Here is a 22954-nt window from a genome sequence, read left to right as displayed (position 1 = left end):
TAGTTTTTTTTCTTCGATAAATTAAATGGGTTCGTAGCTAGAATTAGCACTGTTCTTTAGTATATGAATTGAGGTGTTTCTATTTTATTTTTTTAAGCTAATGCATTCTCAAACTTATAGCTTTTAATGACTTTCAGCTAGTTCTCGATACAAGTTTGCTAAAGAATTTGATTCTAAGTTTCTGTTTCTTTGGTTCCACTGTTTCTGACATAAGTTTCTGACACCACAAATTGGTGTCACAAAAAGTTCCACACCACGTGTAAAGCTAAAATCAGAGTTCTTGGCACAAATACGTTTGGTTGGTACTTGAAACTCGGCACCACATGGTATCTAAGTCACTCTAAACAGTTGCTTTTTAGCATTCTAGCTTGATCCTACTCACCCAGCTAGCAAACATTTACTTGAAAGTTAGGAAATCCTTTCTCAAACCCACTTCTCAGTTGTTGGAGCTGCCTGCCTCAACTTTGCCTGCAAGAAGGCTCCTGCTTCATCAGCTATGTTCTTTTTCTTGGATGCAACCTCAATAAGTTGGTCATAATTAGACTTCATTAAGTTCATTTTGCGTTCACAATACTCTTTGCCTTCAGCCATGGTTTTCTCGACGAAGTAACCAGTGCCAATATCAACGACAACTTTATCAGCACTATCAAGAGTTCCAGGTACATAAAGAGATGCTATGAGTGGAACTAACATTTGCTTTCCTTGAGGACGAAGAGAGAGATCGAGAAGAGCATTAGATGCAATTTTGAGATGAGTACTAGCAGACCATACGTTGTTTAAGCTGTCTTGAAGAAAAACAACTTCTTGAAACGCATTACTCGCAAATCCATCTGATCCCCAATTCATTCATTCTTCCGCTAGCCAGCTAAGCTAAAGCTAGCCTTCCACCAGCCAAAGAGCCTATGAATGCCATGGAATTCCTCCTCGTGGGTATCTTAACTGCGGATTCTGTAAGACCGTGGTCAATCAGTCCCTCTGTAAGAAGAACAACGCTTATTCCGCCTAACAGCTTAGTCTGTGCATGAATGTGCAGCCTATGGATTTGTAAATTATGGGGTTTTGGATTCTAGAAATGGAAAGGTGGTTATTTAAAGCAACTGGAACAAAGAGGCAAGAGACTTTTGCTCGCATTAGCGGTTACTGCGAACAGAATGATATCCACTCACCCAACATCACTGTTTATGAGTCCCTTATATTCCAACATCACTCACACCTGCAGTAAGATTTATACTTGTTAAACATGTCTTATCTTCTATTCCTGTTCACATACTGGCAGCTTGTTCTCTTCCAAAGGGAGTCATGAAGACTAGAAACTCTTTGATCTCCAACTTTCTCTGGGCTGATAAAACCGATGACCACAGGAAGCATTGGATTTCATGGAAACAAATATCTTCTCCAAAAACAGAAGGGGGTCTTGACGTTAGAACTTTCAAGATGTATCTAAAGCTTTCAAGATGAAGATGGGCTGGAAACTGCTCCATTCAAAGAGTCTTTGGACTCAATTCTGAAAAAACAAATATCTCAAAAACAAGCAAGCGGAGGTATTGAAAATAGCTCGACCATAGGGAGAGGAAGAAAAGTCGTAGTGCGCTAGCGAACAAGCGACGGATTGAGCTGCTAGAAAGTCGTTGCTTGTTGGGGTGAAATTCTTTGGTGTGCCGCTTGAATACTGGACTCCTAATGGTCTGAGTTATGTCGCAAGTGCAGTAGGTAGGCCCTGTCTGCGACTCTAGCTCGGACTCTTTGTCATTACACTCCTCCAGCTTTTCAATAAGACATGAAGCTTAGTTCCGCAAACCCAACAACTTCCTTTCCAACTCAATGATCTGCTCCTGCAAAGATTGAGTGGGCAGTCTTCAGATCCTTGCGTACAGCGTGGCATGCATCAAGCAAGTTTCTCTTTTCCTCCAATGCTTTCTCAAGTTCTTTAGCTTGAGCTACAACCTCTGCCACGACGACGTTCTTCTTCTCCAAGATCACATCCGGATCAAACTTCTTCCATTTGCCTCAAACTCAACGCTTACAATGAACAAAGCACGACTCTGCTTAGAGAATGGCGACGGATCAAAGCCCACTGACTCAAAAAAGATCTCATCCGCAACTGTAGACATATCCAAAAGTTCTACTAGAGCACACTCTCGGAGGCTGCTAATCAAAAAATTATCCATCTTATTCAAAAATATCTAAAGACTGGAGCCAAGCATCTAACCCAGCAATAGATTTGCTAGCCAAACTATTTTCAGAATAAAGTGGAGAGAGAGAGTGTGCGGTAAGAATAGAGAGAGAGAGAGGAGAGAGAGCATAAATTTGTGGAAAGAGAAGAGAGAGAAAAAGTGGGGTTGGAGAAAAAAGTGGAGAGAAAAGAGAGAGAGAAAAAAAGTCACGTGAATTTGTTTGGTCCGGAAGTTTTTTTATCCGGGAAGTCCTGACTAGAGCAAAACTGTATATATATATATATATATATATATATATATATATATATATATATATATATAAAATAAAGTTAGAACTCCAAAAATAGAATCAAAATGAGTCAAAAGCCAAAATAAGAGCTAAGTATGGAACAAAAAGTGTAGAAGCAAAGTAAGAACAAGGTTTTCTCTAGTTACATATTTTGAAGACCCTATTATCTCAGACTTATCTTTTTGAATATCCCTTTTCTTCTTTCTTTAACCAACAACTACTCCCCATATAATGTAATAAAGACCTCTAACTCAATTAGGAATAGGTTAGTGTGATAGTAAGTGGTAGATGTCTTTGATTGACCTCGACTTTCTTGGATTGTCATTAAGATTGTGAAAACGTGTGCCCATTGCACACTGGAGTTAGCAAACTTGAGTAGAAAAATCATAGTGTTATGTGTCTTGACACATTCTTTGTGAGAACCTACTTAAGCACGCTACCCAAAAGTTTCAAAAATAGACATGCCATTGCATTTCATAGCATAGTTCATTATATAGTTGTTTATCTTAAGATGATTTGATTATTATGTATGTATTAATTTAGGAGTTAGATTGATGATCCTTGTTTAAATGCTAGTGAGATGTATAGATTCTAAGATAAAATTAGGGGACAATTACTTTTATTTTTTAGTCGTTGTAGTATAAATGAAGTTTATGAGTATCTTCTCTGAAAAACTCTCACGAGGCTATAACTCGTCCACTAAGGAATTCCTAATGGTTTAAGGCCTTATTGTATATGGTCAATACAATCGCATTCGGCGAAACTAGATTAGTTAGGGCCACATTTTTGGTCACTTATCTATTTTTATTTCTCATATTTGCTTAAGGACAAGCAAAATGCTGTTTGGGGTGGTGTGATAAGCACCCAAAAGTGTAGTTTAAACTCCTTAGAGCATATTTAGGAGAGCTACCAAAAAAACACCAAAAATTTGAACCAAAAAAACACCAAGCAACTTTAGGAGCAACATCAAATTTTCGACATCAAACTACGCGGTTTTGGATAAACCATATAACCTATGCGGTTTTTCCAAAATCGCGCCACTAAAGCCCAACTGACAGGCCCAAGCCCACGCGGTTTTTAGAAAACCGCGCAGTGTTCAGAACACCGCATGCTTCTTCTATATAATCAGGACCAAAGCCGCGCGGTTCAATCACTTTCAACTCTTCTCTCAATTATAAACCCTCTCTTTAGTAAAAAAAAAACAAAAACCTACCTAAACTCTTGAAATTTTATATGGATCCTTTTGAACCTTTCGAGGGTGATGATTGGCAGTACACATACAATATTGGCGATGGGGGAGAAGAACCCGAGGAAGTAGAATATAGTGAGGGAGAAGAACTCGAGGATGTCGCGCCGACTGATAGACATCCCTATATACTGGAATATTAGATGAACGACTTCGATTGGCAATTTGCACCCGATGAAGCACTTGATATGGAAGTTGTGTCTTCTACACGTGATACAAAACACGTGTCGAGTGCAGTGGCTAATACTCTGGTAATTAATTAGTTTTGATTAAATATTTTGAATATTATGCATTAATTAGTTGAGTTGGACCAATTAATTATTTATCTTATACGCATTATTTATTTTTCATAATATCAACATGTTATTGACTACCAAGTTAGATCGGCTTTACTTGGTGTTAGAGAGTGGTGGAAGGTTATTAAGAGTTTGGATGAGTTTGTACACATTAGAGATAGTATTTTGTATACACCTTTGGGTCTTTTGGTTGATGTGGATTATGAGAAGGCTGATTGGGCAGTGGTCATAGCTTTATTAGAAAGATGGTGGAGTAGAACTCATACATTTTATTTCCCTTGTGCGGAGTTAGGGTTCACACCACTAGACTTCACTATGATTTCTGGGTTGAGTATCGGTATAGGCCAACCGATACCTTTTTCATACAAATTATGAGAATATGGATAGTATGCTTATAACTTTTCCTCACTTGGATGATAATGCTTATGATTCTTCTGGTACTAAGCTATCTCATATTAAGACTGCATATATGGAACCCCTCTTGGATCCTGATACACGAGTGGAGTTAGCTTTGACTGTTCTACTTGGTAGTGAAGGTGCTGATGTATATGTTAGGGCTTTTTTTATGTTTTTTATTGGGCATGTTCTGTTTCCCAATGGTCATTCTACAGTACGACTGGGATATTATGCTTATGTATCTGATTTGCATGCTATGAGAGATTATGACCTAGGTAGCTCAGTATATGCCACATTGATAGCGGCGTTAGATAAAGCTTCACAAACATTCGGAAGTAGAAGTCCTCAGATTGCAAGATTTACAAGACTTTTAGAGATTTGGTTTTATGAGTACTTTCGAACTCTTTGTCCTAACATAGACATGATTGCTGATACTCGCCCTAGATTTGATAGTTGGTCAGGGCCTCACTTGACTCATAACAGGGGACAGATTAGAAATAATGTATGTATGGCTCGTGCTGAGATTGATATTAGATCATTGTCATCTATTGAGTGGAGACCCTGGCATTTGACTACTGCCTTTGATGATCCAGTTGTGCAGCATGCTTATGTGTTGTCACGTCATAGAGTTGTTTTTGCCGCACGTGACTGTAAGGTTTGGTACTGTGGCGACAAATGTTGGAGGCAAATGACTGGAAATTATGGAGTTCCATGTGCTCCCATGCCAGATGTTAGTGATGCGAAGTCGTGGGGTAGAACTCAAGTTTATGAAGTTCATGCCAGTGGTGGTCCTTGGCCAGATACGTCTTCTTTTGTTGTTGAGCAGACTGTTGATCAGTATTATAAATGGTGGAACCGTGTCTCCATGGGTCCGTTGTTGCCCCCTGTTGGTCGGGCTAGCAACTTCGAGTTTGTGGGTCTGGAAGGGATGAGACGTGAGCTACGTATTCCTCATCTGCCACAGCCTTTTTACAACCCACAACCTCTGAATGCATATCATCCAGCTCTTATGTCTGCAAGTAATCCTCAGATGTTTGCCGTGTAGGACCTGATGGGGAGGCTACTTACATTTCCATTCCTGAGTTGCCTCGTGCTCGTTGCCATGAGTTAGAGCTGCAGATTGATCAGTATACCACGATGAGTTTAGTTATTTTATTTTTCTTATTCATTATATATATAATATGAACTCACAATGTATTTTCTTGGATTTTCAGGTTGAGATTCGGGAAAGATATGAGAACCATATTTGTATGTTTGATGGGATGAGGACTGCCGTGTATCATTATAGCCAAGAAAGGGAGGAGGCATATTCTCAAAGATATCAGCAATCCCAACGTGCATATGACTAGACTCGAAAAGCGTATGAGGATATTTAGCAGGTGTACACGCAACAACATCAGGGATATGAGGAACTTCAGGCTGAGGTAGTTAACCTTCGTGCAGACAGAGAAGATCTTGATTCTCAGGTTAGGAACCTAGAGGAGCAGCTTAGGAATATCCATATAGAGAGAGGAAAGGGATTGAGTGGTAAGGGGCGTAAGAAGAGAGCTAAATAAATTTTATGTAATATGATAGATTTTGGATCATTTTGGTTATTATATCATAATCATAGATTTTAGATTGCACAATTCTTAATTTTTTAATTTCTTTAAAATTTTCAATTTTGGATCACAATTCTTAATTTCTTCAATTGCACAATTCTTAATTTCTTAACTTCTATGCACAATTCATAATTTCTCAAGTTCTATGCACCACAGTTCTAATTTTCAGAAAAAATGCACGCAGTGTTGGCAAAACCGCGCCAATTAGAAGCCCAAGCCTAGGCGGTGTTGGCAAAATCACACCATATAAGCCCAATTAGAAGCCCAATCCCACGCGGCATTGGCAAAACCACGTGAGTAATTTGATACAGCACAAAACCTAGAACCAAATATTGGCCGATTTGGTGTTTGGTTTGGTGTTTTCATCAACATGTGACTCTCTTGAAGTTGAAAAAACACCAAATTGTTGGAAATTTGGTGTTTGATGCTAGGTTGATATCACTCCTAAAGATGCTCTTAATAGTATTACATTTAAGCCAATTATGTTTATAATAAATAAGAGTTAGTAATGTTTACGTGTATTTCAGGTCTTGAAGCTGTTTATGTGCTTAAAGACGCCATTTTGCATGGAAAAAGAGTCAAGATGATAGCTAGAAGAGTTTTATGTTTAAAGCCCAAGAATCAAGAAGAAAAAACCCTTTCAAGCACAATCAAAGCTGCGAAGTCATAGTAAATTCGGGTAGAAAAAGAAAAGAAAAGTCAATAGAACTTCAAATGGGCGTATCTTTGGACTCGAGCCTCAGAATCAGGCCTACTTTATGTCAAAACAACCATCTCAGAATTAGCTTTTCAATAAACCTAGTCATGTCCCAATCAAAGCTATAAAAGTAGACAAAAAGGGTACTAAAATAATTTCTAGTAGTTGTGGTCTCTTTAGACTTAACCTAATGGACTTTGGGCTCACATTAGAGGCCCAAAGTCCTTCTCTTTTTTGGCCCATATACGAAAATGTAACCCTAACCCTCTCCAATATAAAGAGGATTAAGGCTAAACAAAACTAGACTACTCCCACTTTAGTTTAGTTGTAATTGGGATTCTCTCTCTCTCTCTCTCCCTCTTTAGTTTAGTTTAGGGTTAATTAATTAGTTTGTAGTATAGCCTCTATTAAGCCTTATTCAATAAAAGCCTTTAGTTTTATATTCAATTCTTGTCTTTACATTATTGTTTTAGTTTAATTAATCCAATGATATTAGGCTAATCCCCCATTAGAGAGAGTGATTATAAAGCCTAATGAGGAATAGATTGTTAAGTATAATTATTTAATTGTGTATGTGTTCTAATGAGTTTAGTTTATTTTTATGACTTCCAAAATAAGCATATAGTAAATTAAACTATGGATTGTTATGATTAAGTCGAGAGATTTGGTTGTAATAATCCTACATGCTAGCAATAATGACTATAGAGATATAGGTTGTTGCTAGAGATGATAAAGTTTGAGGCTTTAGGTTGGATCATTGTGTGAAAACTTAAAGACGATATCTTTTCAATGAATAATTTGATTCTTGCATGAAACTAATCATTAGGTGGATTTATTACTCATCTCTATTATCTTTCTTATAGTTTAAATCACTATTTTAGCATATTTATTTACTATTTTTATAGTCTAAAAGATTACTCTCTCATTAGTTAATTAGTTTAGTTAGTCTAAATTCGTGTCAAGTATGTGCAAACAAAAGTGGATCGAAAACGATTGCTCCTATATATCAACATATATTGAGAGTATTATTATATATTTATTAGCATGATTTAGTATTGTAGAAACACTTTTTATATCTATCAAATCTTAGTTATCAGATGGGAACAAAAATTCCATCTTTGGTACGTTTTTAAATTACCTCTCGAATGTTTCATGGCATATATCTTTTATATATGGAGATCATGTTGCTCATAAATGAATTGTTATTTGGAACTATTTAATAGATTTGAGAAATGTTCTTTCTGGGCCTTGGTTGATTATGGGGGACTTTAATGCCATTTCTAGTTTTTCTGAAAAGGAGGGTGGGAATCCCACACCCTCTAGGTATATTGATGATTTTATTTCCCTGATGGAGGATCTTGAGATGGCTGATCTTGGCTATCATGGTCCTGGTTTTACATGGTCTAATAATAGATTAGGGGCTGCTAATATAAGGGAGAGGATTGATCATGTTGTTGCTAATCCTGAGTGGTTAAATCTCTTTCCTCTGGTTTTTGTGGATCATGTCACTACTCCTTCTTCTGATCATGTTGACTTAGGTATTTATGTTTCTGGGAAGGTTAATAGTGGCCCTAAACCCTTTAGGTTTCATGAGATGTGAACTAAAGACCCCTCTTGTATGGAGGTGATTCAACATTGTTGGCAAACTCATGTTCTTAGGTCTCATTCATTAAATATGAACTCTAAACTTGTTGAGCTGCAATCCTCTTTGAGGGTTTGGAACAAAACTTGTTTTGGTAATATTTTTTCTCAAATTAAAGAGGTTGAATCTGCTCTCTCTTCTCTTCTGGCTGGCCCTGTTTCTGATCTCGTGCTGGCAAAGATTAGAAATATAAAGGAGCATATCTTGGAGTTGTACAAAAAGAAGGAATCATATTGGAAACAGCACTCAAATACTTCTATGGTTCTGGAGGCTGATAACAATACTAAATTCTTCCATTCTAATGCTAGTTTCAGATGGAGAAGGAATAGTATTAACAAAATTTAGAATGAAACAGGTCTTTGGGTTACTTCTAGACTGAAAGTTGCACAAGAGTTCATTTCATCTTTTGAAGAAACTTTCAGACCTCCACCAAATCCAGCTCTTCTACCTTCCCTTGACATCATCCTAGATTTGTTTGAACCTTGTATCTTTATATTTGAAAATGTTTCTCTTACTAGATGTCCATCTATAACTAAGATTATAAAGGTGGTGAAGAGTATGGGTGGTTTGAAAGCTCCTGGGCCTGATGGCTTTCCTGCAATGTTCTATCAAAAGTATTAGCGACTGGTTAGGGAGGATCTAGTGAGGATGGTACAATGTTTTTTCAATACTGGAATGTTTGGAATATACCTCAATCAGACTTACATTTCTTTGATTCCTACGATTGATTGCCCCTAAAATACTTCTCATTACAGATCTATTAGCCTTTGTAATGTCTCTCACAAGGTTATTTCTAAAATCCTTGCAAAAATACTAAGAAGTTTACTACCCAAGTTTATATCACCTAATCAAGGTGCTTTTGCTCCCAAAAGATCTATTGGGGATAATATAGGAGTGCTTCATGAGATTGTACATAAGATAAAAAGGGCTAAGAAGAATAAACTGGGTTTGTTTGTTCTTAAAGTTGATATGTCGAAAGCTTATGATCGAGTAGATTGGGGAGCTCTTCTTGCTATCATGGTTAAGCTGGGTTTCTCGAGCAAATGGATAAGTCTAGTAGAATTCTGCATATCTACAGTGAAGTATAATGTCTTGTTAAATGGGTCCCCCCTTAGGACTATCACACCTTTGAAGGGACTTAGACAAGGGGATCCCTTGTCCCCTTATCTCTTCATCATTCTCATCGAGGCCTTGTCAAGACTTCTTCTTCAGGCCCAAGCTGCACAAGATATCTCTGGCATTAAGATCTCGAGGAGGGCACCTAGTGTTTCACATGTGCTCTATGTTGACGATCTAATTGTTTTTCGAAAAACTTTCCCCTTTGATGTTCACAAAATCAAGAAGATTATGGACCTTTATTGTAACGCCAATGATCAGATGGTGAATTTGGATAAGTCCACTATTCTTTTTAGTGGAGGTACTTCTCAAGACATCCAATAAGCTGTAAGAGATAAATACTTAGGTTCTCCCATTATTCTTTTTAGTGGAGGTACTATTCTTTTTAGTCCACTATGTTTGTGAGAGATAAATACTTAGGTTCTCCCATTATTTTCTCGACACCAAAAATCTAGGACTTCAGCTTTCTTTTGGATAAGGTACGAGGGGCTATCTCAAATTGGCAAGGAAAACTGCTTTCACAGGCAGTTAAGACTACCCTAGTTAAGGTTGTTGCACAGGCAAAGCTTATTTACTCCATGTCTACCTTTTATCTACCTTTTGATATCACCTCTAAAATGGATAAAGCTTGTCGTAATTTCTAGTGGAATGATGCTGATAGTAATGCTATTCATTTATGCACCAGGGAAAAGTTATGTATACATAAAGCTAATGGGGGGTTAGGGTTTAATCTAGCTTTGCTTTGTAAACTCTTGTGGAAGGTTGTCTCTAAGAAATCTTTATTGGAGTGATCTTATGCTCGCCAAGTATGAGAAAGATCTGACTCTTCATAATCATGCTGACCCCTCCTCTGGGGTGTCTCCTATATGCAGAGGTTTACAAAAAGTTAAAAGATTTGTAGAGTTGGCGGCTATCTGGAGTATTAGGGATGGTGCCTCCGTGAAATTCTAGACTGATCAATGAATTAAGGTGATGGATAAACCATGCTTTTTGATTGACATGGTTGTGCCTCTGCCTCTTTTGGTGGATCTTAATCTTCTTGTTAATGAGTTCATTAATCCTGATGGTTCTTAGGATTGTGTGGGACTCAGTGCTTTGGTTCCTAGTCTAGTTCTAAACTCTATTGTGAGTATCAATGCTAGGCCATCTTCTTTAGATAAGTTGATGTGGAACCCTATAGTTAATGGAAGATTTTCTGTGAAATCTGCGTTCAATTTTATTAGAGCACTGGAAAGTAATCTTGTCCAGTGTTCTTCCTCAACAATCATATGATTTTATGATTATTTGAAAGTTGAAAATTTCTACAAGAGTGAAGCTTTTTCTATGGAAAATTGCAAACAATCTCTTATGTATTGGAGCTACTCTTGAGTAGCATCATGTTCCTGTAGATAACTGCTGTGTTTTCTGCAATAATCATGTTGAGGACTTCCAACATCTCTTCTTTACTTGTCCTTGGACATCAAGGCTTTGGTTATCCTCTTGGCTAGGTTTAAGGGTTGATTGTGATGCTTTTGTAACACAAAATTGGTTTAATTACTTTAGGAGTAAAGATAGCAGTTATGAACATTTATCTCTATATGCTTTCTCTCTTATGTATAATATATGGTGGCATCGAAATGAGTGTAGGTTTAGTGTTATGAAAAACTTTATCTCTATCTTAGAGAAAGCTTTCTCTGCTTGGAAAGAGTGGACGACTATAGATAGCGACCTATCACACATCTCTCTTAATGTTATTTTACCTTGCACAGAGGAGAATTGGGTTGTTCCTCCCTTTGGAAAGATTAAAGTTAATTACACTGGTTTGTTTATGTGTGCTAAGAAAACAAGTGTTTCTACTGTGATTATTAGATACTGGAATGGAGGATGTATTGTTGCTGCTACATAACAGAGTAGAGCTTTATCAAATAATGAAGCACATCTGTTAGCAGCTGAGTTTGCAGTGAACTTGGCCAGGCAGAAGCATCTGTTGGAAGCTACTTTTGGAGGCACCAATAAAGAAGTTACTAGGATTATGACGGAACCTGAAAAGAATTCAAATTGCCTAGAATGCTAGTCTAGAAAGCACTCATGCCTCTTTAGGTTCTTTTTTGTTTTTTGGTTTTAGAACCACTTTTGTAACTGGAAACTATTGGGCAATGAGTTTGGCTGACTAGGCTAGATCATATGGACCAAAGAACGTTTATATGTATTCTCTAGATGCTATTATGCATGTTTTAATATAAATATATCTATGAAGATTTTATCAAAAAAAAAAGATAATCAATAATAGATGCATGAGCCAAACACTAGCTTGTAACTACAATTTACTACTATAATATATATGTAGCTTACAAAATAACCTTAGAAGTATAAAAAAGAAATAAACAGATGGCGGGGGGAAGCGAATTGTTCACTAAAAGTTCAGTTTAAAGGTCTTACAAATTTGTTAAAGATTGCCCACAGAACTGAGTTCTATCACATGATATTAAATCTTCTATTTTTGTTTTCGCCTAAGACATATTGGCTGATATTTTCCACTATATGCTCAGGTATATATATATTTTTGAAATAACTAGGGGTTCAGATATCCCAAACTTTTATTTATTTCAGGTTCTCAAATACAACTTTCCTTCCTTATCCCTCGTGATCAATACATGCATTTTATGATCCATAGGGGGAATAAAGAGCAAAAAACCATTACACTCTTCTCTGTTCAATTTCGATAGGTAATCAGCTACTTAGTTACCCTCCCAGAAGACATGGACAAAGGATAATTGATTAGACTTCAAACTCACAACTTAAATTTGTGCAACCAGGTTCCTACAGTACCACGGTGGCTTCCCCTTTTTGATTAAAATCTGGACCCCCTGCATAGAGTCTGATTGCACATGAAGATGTTTAATGTTCACCTGTATCACACCTTCCAGCCCTTTTAAAACCGCGAGAAGCTCCTGGTAGATCACAGACAACCTCTTGGAATTTCCACTGTACGCCATTAATATATATATATTAATACAACCTCTTAGAACTTCCACTATACGCTCAGGTATATATTAATATATATAAAGACGGCATAATCTAAACTACCGAACGAGTTCTACTTGACTCATATTATAACAAATCATTTCCAACTTAACTTGGTGACGAGTTGGTTAAAACCTTTTGATTTGTTGAGATTTATAATCACACAAAAGAAAACCTTTTATGGGATAATGTAATAATTGTTTGGAGAATATTATTGGATTCACTTTCGCAAATCTTGTTATTTGTGACTCAGTACTGTATGGTTGTTATAATTACTTTTCCACACCTTTTCAAAGTCAACACATCATTTATCAAGTTCACATATATGTTGTTATCCAATGTAATGTAAAACGTTGAAGTAATATTATTTTGTATGTGAAGTTTAAGTTTAGACTGTTGAACTTGAGGGAAATGTAGCTTGATCTGTACTTTTGATCACAAATGTGTTGGATTGTAAGAAGAGTGAGTGAGAGGGAAAATGATTGTTCTTGATGAAATAAAAGATGAAAAATTCTAATTAGCTTAAATGATCACTTTTGAGTCCAATTTGGGACTGTGTTCTTCGTTCAATCATCGAGAGACACATATCCAGTTTTGACTAGGCTTGTTTTTTTTTGGCAAATTTTTCCTTATATATATATAAAATCCACTTATATGAACTCCAAATAAACTCCACCATGAAAAACAATGAATTAGAAGCTGATTTTTGGTGGAGATGTTCTTCCCACAATATATATAGATCACTAAAAGTTCAGTTTAAAGGTCTTACAAATTTGTTAAAGATTGCCCACAGAACTGAGCTCTATCAAATGATATTAAATCTTCTATTTTTGTTTTCGCCTAAGACATATTGGCTGATATTTTCCACTATATGCTCAGGTATATATTAATATATATAAAGACGGCATAATCTAAACTACCGAACGAGTTCTACTTGACTCATATTATAACAAATCATTTCCAACTGAACTTGGTGACGAGTTGGTTAAAACCATTTGATTTGTTAAGATTTATAATCGCACAAAAGAAAACCTTTTATGGGAGAATGTAATAACTGTTTGGAGAATATTAATTATTGGATTCACTTTCGCAAATCTTGTTATTTGTGACTCAGTACTGTATGGTTGTTATAATTACTTTTCCACACCTTTTCGAAGTCATCACATCATTTATCAAGTTCACATATATGTTGTTATCCAATGTAATGTAAAACGTTGAAGTAATACTAGTTGATGGAAAACAATATATGTGAAATTTTATTTTGTATGTGAAGTTTAAGTTTAGACTGTCGAACTTGAGGGAAATGTAGCTTGATCTGTACTTTTGATCACAAATGTGTTGGATTGTAAGAAGAGTGAGTGAGAGGGAAAACGATTGTTCTTGATGAAAAAAAGATGAAAAATTCTAATTAGCTGAAATGATCACTGACCAACTTCTTACACACTTTTGAGTCCAATTTGGGTCTGTGTTCTTCATTCAATCATCGAGAGACACATATCCAGTTTTGACTAGGCATGTCTTTTTTTTGGCAAATTTTTCCTCATGTTTATATGTATATATATAGGCATGTATATATATATTCCACTTATATGAACTCCATATAAACTCCACCATGAAAAACAATGAATTAGAAGTTAATTTTTGGTGGAGATGTTCTTCCCACAATATAGATCATCTATAGAAAAAATTAGCACATCTGAAAATGTCTAGATATATCAAAATTTTCTTACAATGTTATAAAATTATCTAACAGTCCAAATTTTTCAAATTTCAAAACAACTTTTGACAAGGTTAAATATTTTCGTTTGGGCTGATTTTTTGTAGAAAGATTCTCTATTATGAGAAGACTATCTTCACCAATAATCAGCTCTCAATTCATCTTATAAATCCACTTTTGGTGGTGGAGTTCATATAACGGGCTCGAGCCCATTAGGTTGACAACCAAAACTCTAACAACCATCTTACAACCACTTTATTTCGTCGAATCTAAAGCTAAATTCAACGAAGCAAAGACCCAGATCTATTCTTATCAAGTAAACAAAAAAGGGTATATCGGTAAATTGCTTTCTTTCTCTCCCAAATTTTGATTTCAATTTTGCGATCAAAACCCAAAAACCTCTCTCTCTCTCTCTCTCTCTCTCTCTCTCTCTCTCTCTCTCTCTCTCTCTCTCTCTCTCTCTCTCTCTCTCTCTCTCTCTCTCTCTCCATGAACTTTAATAATTAAAATCCTATCATCAAGGCTGCTTCTTTCGCTCCAAATTCGGTACCCGTAACAAACTCTGTTTTAAAAATCATATATTCTCTTGATTCCAAAAGGTTAGTTTCGTCTCATGTAATTCTAATATGTTTTTCAATTCTAATCATTGTTTTGTTTTTTTTAGTTTGTTGATGTTCATCTAACAAAATAATAAGTGAAGAAAGAACTTGAGAGAGGTATTATTTGATCAATTTAATTTAATGTAAATCAAGCTATTTATTATTATAATCATATTTATTTTGAGTCAGTTGAATTGTTTATAGACAAAAGGATGGTCTCGTCCCTCCCTCACTACTCACTACAGAGAAATCAAGCCGAAAATCAAACTATAGAGATTTGAGAAATTTGCCTCCAAAATCAAACCCAAAACCAAACCGAACCCAAAATCAAACCCAAAATTTTGAGCCCAAAATCAACTTTAACCTAGCTTTGTGAAGAACTGATTTTACTGTTCAGGTGATTTTACATTTGCATATTTTGATATTTTTTAATTTTTTTCTTATACAGTGAAATTCGATCTATAAATAAGGTGCTCAATATGTGGAAGTTCAGTATTTAAGAGAATCTCAGGAACCACAAGTAATCCTGGACGACCTTTCTCTATTTGCGAAAAAAATTTGGAACGTTTTCCTGACGATGAGAGATCTAGTTTTTTTAAGTGGGTGGATAATGAAAAAAATTGTGGAAGCTCGTCGTTGTCGAATATCACTGAAGAATTGAAATATAAAAATTCTTCTATTCTAGCTCCAACATTTTTCCCAACTGAGAGTCAAACTTCTATTTGCGCAAAAGTCTAAAGCAATTATTTTTACGACTACAAGGTTTCTATGGTTGTTTGTTTAAAGGGTTATGATGTATGGTAAATTGAAATGAAATGATGTGGATGTTGTAGAATAATCCTAAACTTAAATGAAATACTAGCTTTTTTAATTGAGCATATGATCGAGTCACTTCATTAGAATATCAATTAAGCTAGACTCCAAATATCAAACATTTTAAACCAAGAGAAGTGAGGGGAGAAGAGATAATAATATTTTTGGGCGTTGATTAAAACAAATTAAATAAAATAACTAAAAGATGTATTAAATGATATGAAACTTCAAGAGAGAAAGACTTTACCTACCATTCATATATACAAGGATAGAAAGTAACACACCCAGATATATGGTTTTGAATAATGAAATGCTTCTCATTATTTATGGCTCTTGACTTTCACACACATACATAAAACAATTCTCACTACTTCTTATTGTATGAAAGATTTTAGATTTACACTTTCTCAAGCATAACAGCAAATACATATAGCCTAGCTCTATAAAGATGCAGACTATGCATGTTACTAACAAATTACTATATATGTTCATGGTGGCGCCATCTTTATCCCTTGATGCGAGAGATTATGTTTTCAAAGAACATACATGAATGAAAATGAGAATTCTATAAAGAATGAAAATGTTACACTTTCTCACAAAGCTCTCATCTCTCTTTTAGTAGTTCAAACATAAAACTCAATATAAGATATTATTATCTATCCTCCTCTCAATTAACTCTCACAAAAATAAAGAGTCAAATTCTAAACGTATTCAATAATTCAATAGATCCTTGCTTATATTTTTTTTGCAGGTGTTCTCTGGTTTGTTTATGGCATTGTCAGTTGTGACTATTTTATCATGGTCAGTACATGGTGTGTATGTAAGTTGATTAAGCTAACAGGATAGACTCTCTCTCTCTCTCTCTCTCTCTCTCTAAAATTTCAACAACGATATTCACCTGAGATCGAAATTGAGTGTGGAGGAAGCTGAGTAACACTCTTGAGCTACTATTGGGATGAATGAAGTCATAAGGTAGTGAATTTCTGGCAAGCAAATCTAGGTTTTCGGTGAAGATTTTTTTAGTATGGCAAACTATGTCTTCAGTTTCTTCGGTGAATTTATGGCAAGCAACTCTAGGTTTCTTCGGTGAAGAGTCTATAGTGGATTTCTCCAACAAATTTTGAAGATTCAAGTTCGGTGATAAGTGAAATTTAAAATTTTCTCTTTGATGTTTATGATTTTTCTTTTATTTTATTATTTAAAAAAACAAAATAATAATAATAATAATAAAAATAAATAAATAAATAAATAAAATAATCGATGTTCTAGGTTTCAACTATGAGACATTTTTTATTTAATAAATGTTTGATACCCTTTCGATGATGAAATTGGTCTATATGTCTCAACTTGGCTACTTTGAATTTAAGGTTTGACTCTTAGAAACCTGAGTTAATTAGAGTGTAATAGACCTTGCATTAGTTCTTGAGTATCTTCCTACGAATCATGCATTGTATTTTATGAGTAATAAACTTCTGGAATCCAAGAGTCAGATGAATTAATTAGACAAAACCTATGAGTCTAAGCCGAAAGCCTGCATGGATGAAGTTTTTTCGAGTAGAGAGATGCACACTTCTTCTTGCTAGATCACCACACAGACAACTAAGTAAGAATTTAGAAGCCTTAGAAGCCCTTTTGAAGCCTTGCTATATATTAAACATTTTTCTTGTGAACCAAACTCCTTAACCCATATCTTTTAACCCATAATATAGCCTATCTAAGTTGTTACTTGAGAGTTAGGATGATTGTGAAGAAAATAGAGAAAGTATATCAAAGTCAGTTGCTTCCTGAACCGAAAAGTAAAGTTTTAAGACCTTGCCGCAAGTTAATCAAAAATCAAAATAGCAAGAAGATGTGCCCACTTCCAAAAAAGAAAAAGTATAGACTAGATGGAGGGATTTGGATAGCGTATGTCACCGGTGGAGTATCGTTCTATTCTCTGGTATCGTCTCATGATTCATTTGTACTCTGATGGTGGTCTATGCCCTATATGCAAAAGGAGAAAACTCGATGCTTTTGGGGACCATGCAACACATTGTAGACATTTTCCAGGTTTCATATACCCATATGATCATGTCATAGACATTTTATGTGATGCATTTTGGGGGGCTAGGGTATTAGGGAAGAAGGATGCTCCCGTTAATTTACTTACTAATCCGAATGAGGGAAGATCGACACTTCGGCCTACGGATAAATTGATCTATAGTTGGTATGTGGGGAAGTGATCAGCTCCCAAATGTGTGTTTTGTTACCTTTACATTGCTGCATTACAGCCCTTATTACCCATTATGAAAAGACAACTAATAGCTTTTATTGCCTTTTTCAGGTTACAGAGCAATTCATAACACTTATCATAAAAGCTACGTCCTAGCACCAAAAGGAGCCTTATTTATGCTTATTATGAAGACTCGAAGCTGCTATGAAAAAGTACTGAAAAAGTCAAAGTCAAAGGTTAAAGATAAATAACTCAAAACCAAATAGCTGAAAGTCAAGTCCTTAACACAGAAGACCAGAGATGGATGGCCTTGATACAAAAGAAAGATTTCTATAAACCTAGCTTGATCAAGAAGAAATGAAAAAGCAAAAGGAAAAAGAAAAAAGGAAAATCATGAAGCAACCTTGAGGAGGTGTCTTGATTGTAAAGGGAGATAGCAAATCAGTCTTTTGTAAAAGTAGGGGTATAAGAACTCAAAAGTAGGATGAGAGAATTCACCTAAACTTATTCTAGTGTCTTGTAGGAGTAGTGTAGGATTTAATTTTCAAGTCATTTATATTTATGTCATTTTACTTTTTGCTCTTCATTTCAATCAAGTTATTTCTTTCAAGTTTTGTTCTTTATTTCAATCAAGTTATTCCTTTCAAGTTTTTGTTTTCAATCTTTCAATCAACAAAATTTTTACAAGTTTTCTTCAATACAACTAGAGTTAACCAGAAACAAGTTCTAAAAGCTAAAGAAATCTACCTTTCCTCCCTCAAAACTCCCATTCATTCAAGCTCAATACAATTTATGGTGAACCTCACTCAAATAAACTTTGAACTTACAACTAAACTAATGCTTCAAATGGCGTTGCCATCATGGATTGAAGGAGCATGGATGTTTGGTTGAGCACCTAAGGAGGGAAGCATCACTCTCACCCTTTTATTTTATTTTTATTTTTTTTAAATTCGTTGATATATTTTGTTATTTTTCAATACTGATCTGTTTTATTTCAAATCCAGGTTTGACATTGAACCGCTGGATAGGAGCTAAAGATGCTACTGAAAGACGGACAAACTTGACCGAAACCGACCGGGCGACCGCCTTACAGGTGGCGTGAGACAGCCCAGCCACCTCAACACAATAGCAGTTCGTTTTTTCACAGTTCGTTCATTTTTAGTGCATGGTTGTAACTAAGAATCCAGATTTTATAATAGAGTAGTATAAATTAGTGGATTATGTTATAATAGATAGAGATAAAAAGAAAAAAAGAAGAAAAACAAAAAAAAAAAAAAAAAAATGAGTTTTTGATTGATTATGTGGATGAACATGAGTTTAACACTTGGTTGAAGTTGTGCAACTTACCAAGAGTTAAAGTTTTCATTGCCTTAGGAAGTTCAAGTGTGCGAAGCGAGTTGTGAATCATTCGTTCGCGCATTTTGAATCAACTTGGTAATCAAAACTCTAATTATGATTAACTCTAGTTAATCTAGATAATCTATCTCATCTAGTTAATCTATTAGTCTTAATAGTAGTGTTAGTTTACTTTTATGTTTTGGGCCCTTGAAGGCAAAGTTATTTAACTATTAAAAACCTAGATTGTGGGCCTTTTAAGTGGACATTTTTTGTAACCTAAAACAGGGAACGCTCGAACGGTTGGGCCTGATTCTCAGATCACGCGCCAACCAACGTCGTTTTCTCCTCAAGCATCATGTAAGCACGGCATGAGAGGTAAATTCTAAACCTCCTTGAAGCCCATGTAAGAGGATACCTTGTGTGTTCAAGCATGCTTACGTGATTGTTTGAATTTTAATTTCTGCACTACAATTTAAATTCACGCATAAGGCTGAACCTGAGCCACATAATGATAAGAGCCCAAAACTGTAGTTTTAACCCCTTAATAATCATACTGTTAGACCAATTATGTGAATAATAAGTAAGAGTTAATACTGATTACATGTTTTTATGCATTTCAGGCTTCAAAGTCCATTATGTGTAGAAATGTGCCACTTTAGCGAGATAAAGGAGCAAAAGTCAGTGAGAACTTCGAATGCCATATCTTTGGACTCGGACCTTCGGAATGAGGCCTACCTTATGTCAAAACGACCGGCTCGGAAAGAGCTTTGCAATGGTCCAAGCCTTGACCCAATCAGAGGAGCAGAAGTGGACGAAAAGTCTGTGGAAGCCAACTGCAGCTGAAGAGGCCTTTTTGAATTTGAAAGAATTGGGTTTTGGGCACGATTCTCGCCCCAAAACATGGCTCCAAGCCCATGCACGATTTTTGGATCTGAATGTATAAGAACAAAAGCTTAACTCATTGTTAATGGCAGTTAGGTTAGGTAGATAGGTTAGAATAGAAAGTAGCCATTAAAATAGCTTCTAGATCTAGATTTAATTGTTTTATTTAATTAGTTTCAAATCCTTTATTAGATTAAACCTTTGGATCTTGTTCTTCATTTGATTAGATCAATAAAGTAGTATTTTTTATCAATTTCGATTTTGTCATTTCCATTTCTAGATCTAATTTCAATTCTTGTTCTTATTTCATTTTAGTCATTAATTTAGATTTCTTTATTGTTTAATTAAGTAAATTTCAATGTTTTATATTATGTTTAGTTTTAATCTAAATGGGAATGATTGCGGAATGATTCAAGGCTAAACTCCATTAGAGGGGGTTGTGAAGCCTTGATGAAAGCTTGATTCCGTTTATCGTAGAGTCGTCGTAATTTCTATTCCACACCAGAAATAATTAGTTCACCATGAGAATGGGTTTAATTGTTCACATGCTAGTTATAAATTGGTAGAAATGCCATGTGTAATTAGGGATTAGGAAGAACCGATTGTTACGTGTAGCAGTTCAATTCGATTACGACTTTAATTAAGCTAGTGGATTAAGTTGAGTTAAGGTGGAATCAATCCCCTCTAACTCCTTATCATCGAATCAACGTAGCATTCTCTTAGTTGTCTGATAATCGACTAGTTGCATTTCGTGGGTAGTTGCATCGTAGTCTAGTTTGTAATTCGTAAATCTCTCATTGACTTTAAGTAGAGTATTGATACTTAGAAAACAAGCATACGGAAGGACTAAGAGTGGAACGAATCACTCTACTCCACTATATCTCATAGGATTGAGAGTAGAAGAAAACAATTTTGATAAACATATAGCAACAAAAGATAGTTGTTAGTTTACTTACGTTGTGAATTCATCGTTCATTTCGTAGGTAAACTACTTCAATTTTACGTTTATCAAATGGCGCCGCTGCCATCTTAGTTTCACTTTCGTATTGTTTTCGTAGTGTTAGTACTGTTTTTAAAGTCCCATTTCACCCACCCACCCTTGTTTGATTCATACTGTGGTTGTCCATTTTAGAGTTGAAAAATTCCGGCCAAAATTTTCACGGAAGCATCTCCTTGAGCGACCATTCCCTAACTTATCTTGGTCACTGAGCACGACCCGCCCTAAAAACACTGTAATTTGAAAAACACCTGTAATTTGAAAATACCTCTATCTGCGGCCTTGGCCATGCGTGTTAAATTTTTCGGATTTCGACAGTTTTGATTCGAACTTTGCTCTTTCATATTTTTCAGTGTTCTAACCTACTCTATACACTGAACAAGCGTAAACAAGACGCTATTCATAAGCGAAGCAAGGAAGCAATCAGGTATTCCTTTCTTCCACACCTCGCATCTCCTGTTAGAGGTTTATACTAGTATATCATAATTGTTTGGAGTGTTGCATGTTTAGTTAAGTTCGACTTAGTCTTGCATGAGATTAAGGTCCCCGTAACAAAACACCGAACGTAAATACACAACAACATCAACAATCAAATCTATCTAGTATACCACCCACTACACCTCTAACTACTATTTCACACACACCACCGATATAATGGGGAAGAAAGAGACTCCTCTCTCGGACTTCTACAAAGCCTTGAAATGCGATAGCCCCAAATCTTGCATCGTTCTAGCAGACCAGTGGGGATTTGAGAATCCTCCAAATATTTTTAATTTGTTACCCGTTTTCATGGTTTAGACCATGAAAAACCTTATCGGCTTAATCGTAGGATTGAACAAGTCTTAACAACATTCCACCATCCTACGGTTGGTAATGAACAAATTAAATTAAGGGTATTCCTTTCACCTTAGCCCGATAAAGGCGTCTTTGGTTAACCGCCCAAAGCGCCTAATTACGTGGACTCGTGGGCTAAACTTGTTCACTTGTTTATGGAACATTTTTACCCACCCCTAAAGACGGATGAGATGCTTTCCAAGATTCATTTCTTTTCGACAAAATCCTCATGAATCATTTTCGAGGCTTGGAATCGTTTCACCGATCTGCTTATAGAGTGTCCACACCATAACCTAGCAAAAGACACGTTAGTTCGTGCCTTTTTTCAAAGGACTTCAACATCACCATAAAGAAGTCCTTGACATAATGAATGGGGTAGTTTCTTAAGTAAAGGAGCCTCGGAGGCTTATAAATTTTTAGAGGACCAAACTAAGCGAAATAATAATTGGGGGGTACTGACGACGATTACTCCGCCCGCTAGTTCTAATAATACAGTTAAGGCGCGGTATGTTTGAAATTAAACACGATTCCGAGCTTAAAACTCTAATCGAATCACTCACTAAAAAGGTCGAAGCCATTTCTGTACAACAAAAGCCTATCCCCGTCATGAATGTAAATTCAAACCCATGTAGTTTCTGTTGGAGTCCTGAGCATCCCGACTCCCACTGTCCTATAGCCTATGAACGGACTTGTTCCATTAATAGTGAACCTAACGCCTTGGAGACAAAATCCCAACTCGGTTGGAGAAATAACCAACAAGTCACACCTCGAGGGTACAATAATCAATATGTTAGGCCAACGCACGCGCCTTTAACCAAGCTCCACTACGACAAGGACGAGGTCGGGTAATTTTAATAATTATAACAACCAAAGTGCAACCTCGACAAGGTCAAGCACAAGGTCAAGGTAATTATAATAATTATAATGCTAATAGAGGTATCGTTCGGTCAATAATAATTATCAAAATCCACCCATAAATAATTCACGTGAAATAGTTCCAGTCCACACCACCCGTGACTACTACACCCACACAACCGGATCGCCTTTGACACCTTCATACAAGTGAGCCAAAACTTTTCCAAACCATGGCTCAATCTAACCA

At 35.9% G+C, this 22954-nt stretch overlaps 1 pseudogene; it reads right to left on the bottom strand.

Annotated features, from left to right (window-relative positions):
- Positions 1 to 423: 423 nt before the first annotated feature.
- On the bottom strand, positions 424 to 846 carry LOC147475583 (prefoldin subunit 5 pseudogene; annotated as a pseudogene).
- Positions 847 to 22954: the final 22108 nt, after the last annotated feature.

The sequence above is a fragment of the Coptis chinensis genome, chromosome 9 (assembly GCF_015680905.1).
Source record: "Coptis chinensis isolate HL-2020 chromosome 9, ASM1568090v1, whole genome shotgun sequence".
Classification (NCBI taxonomy): Eukaryota; Viridiplantae; Streptophyta; class Magnoliopsida; order Ranunculales; family Ranunculaceae; genus Coptis; species Coptis chinensis.
This window is presented reverse-complemented; position numbering and strand designations above follow the sequence as displayed.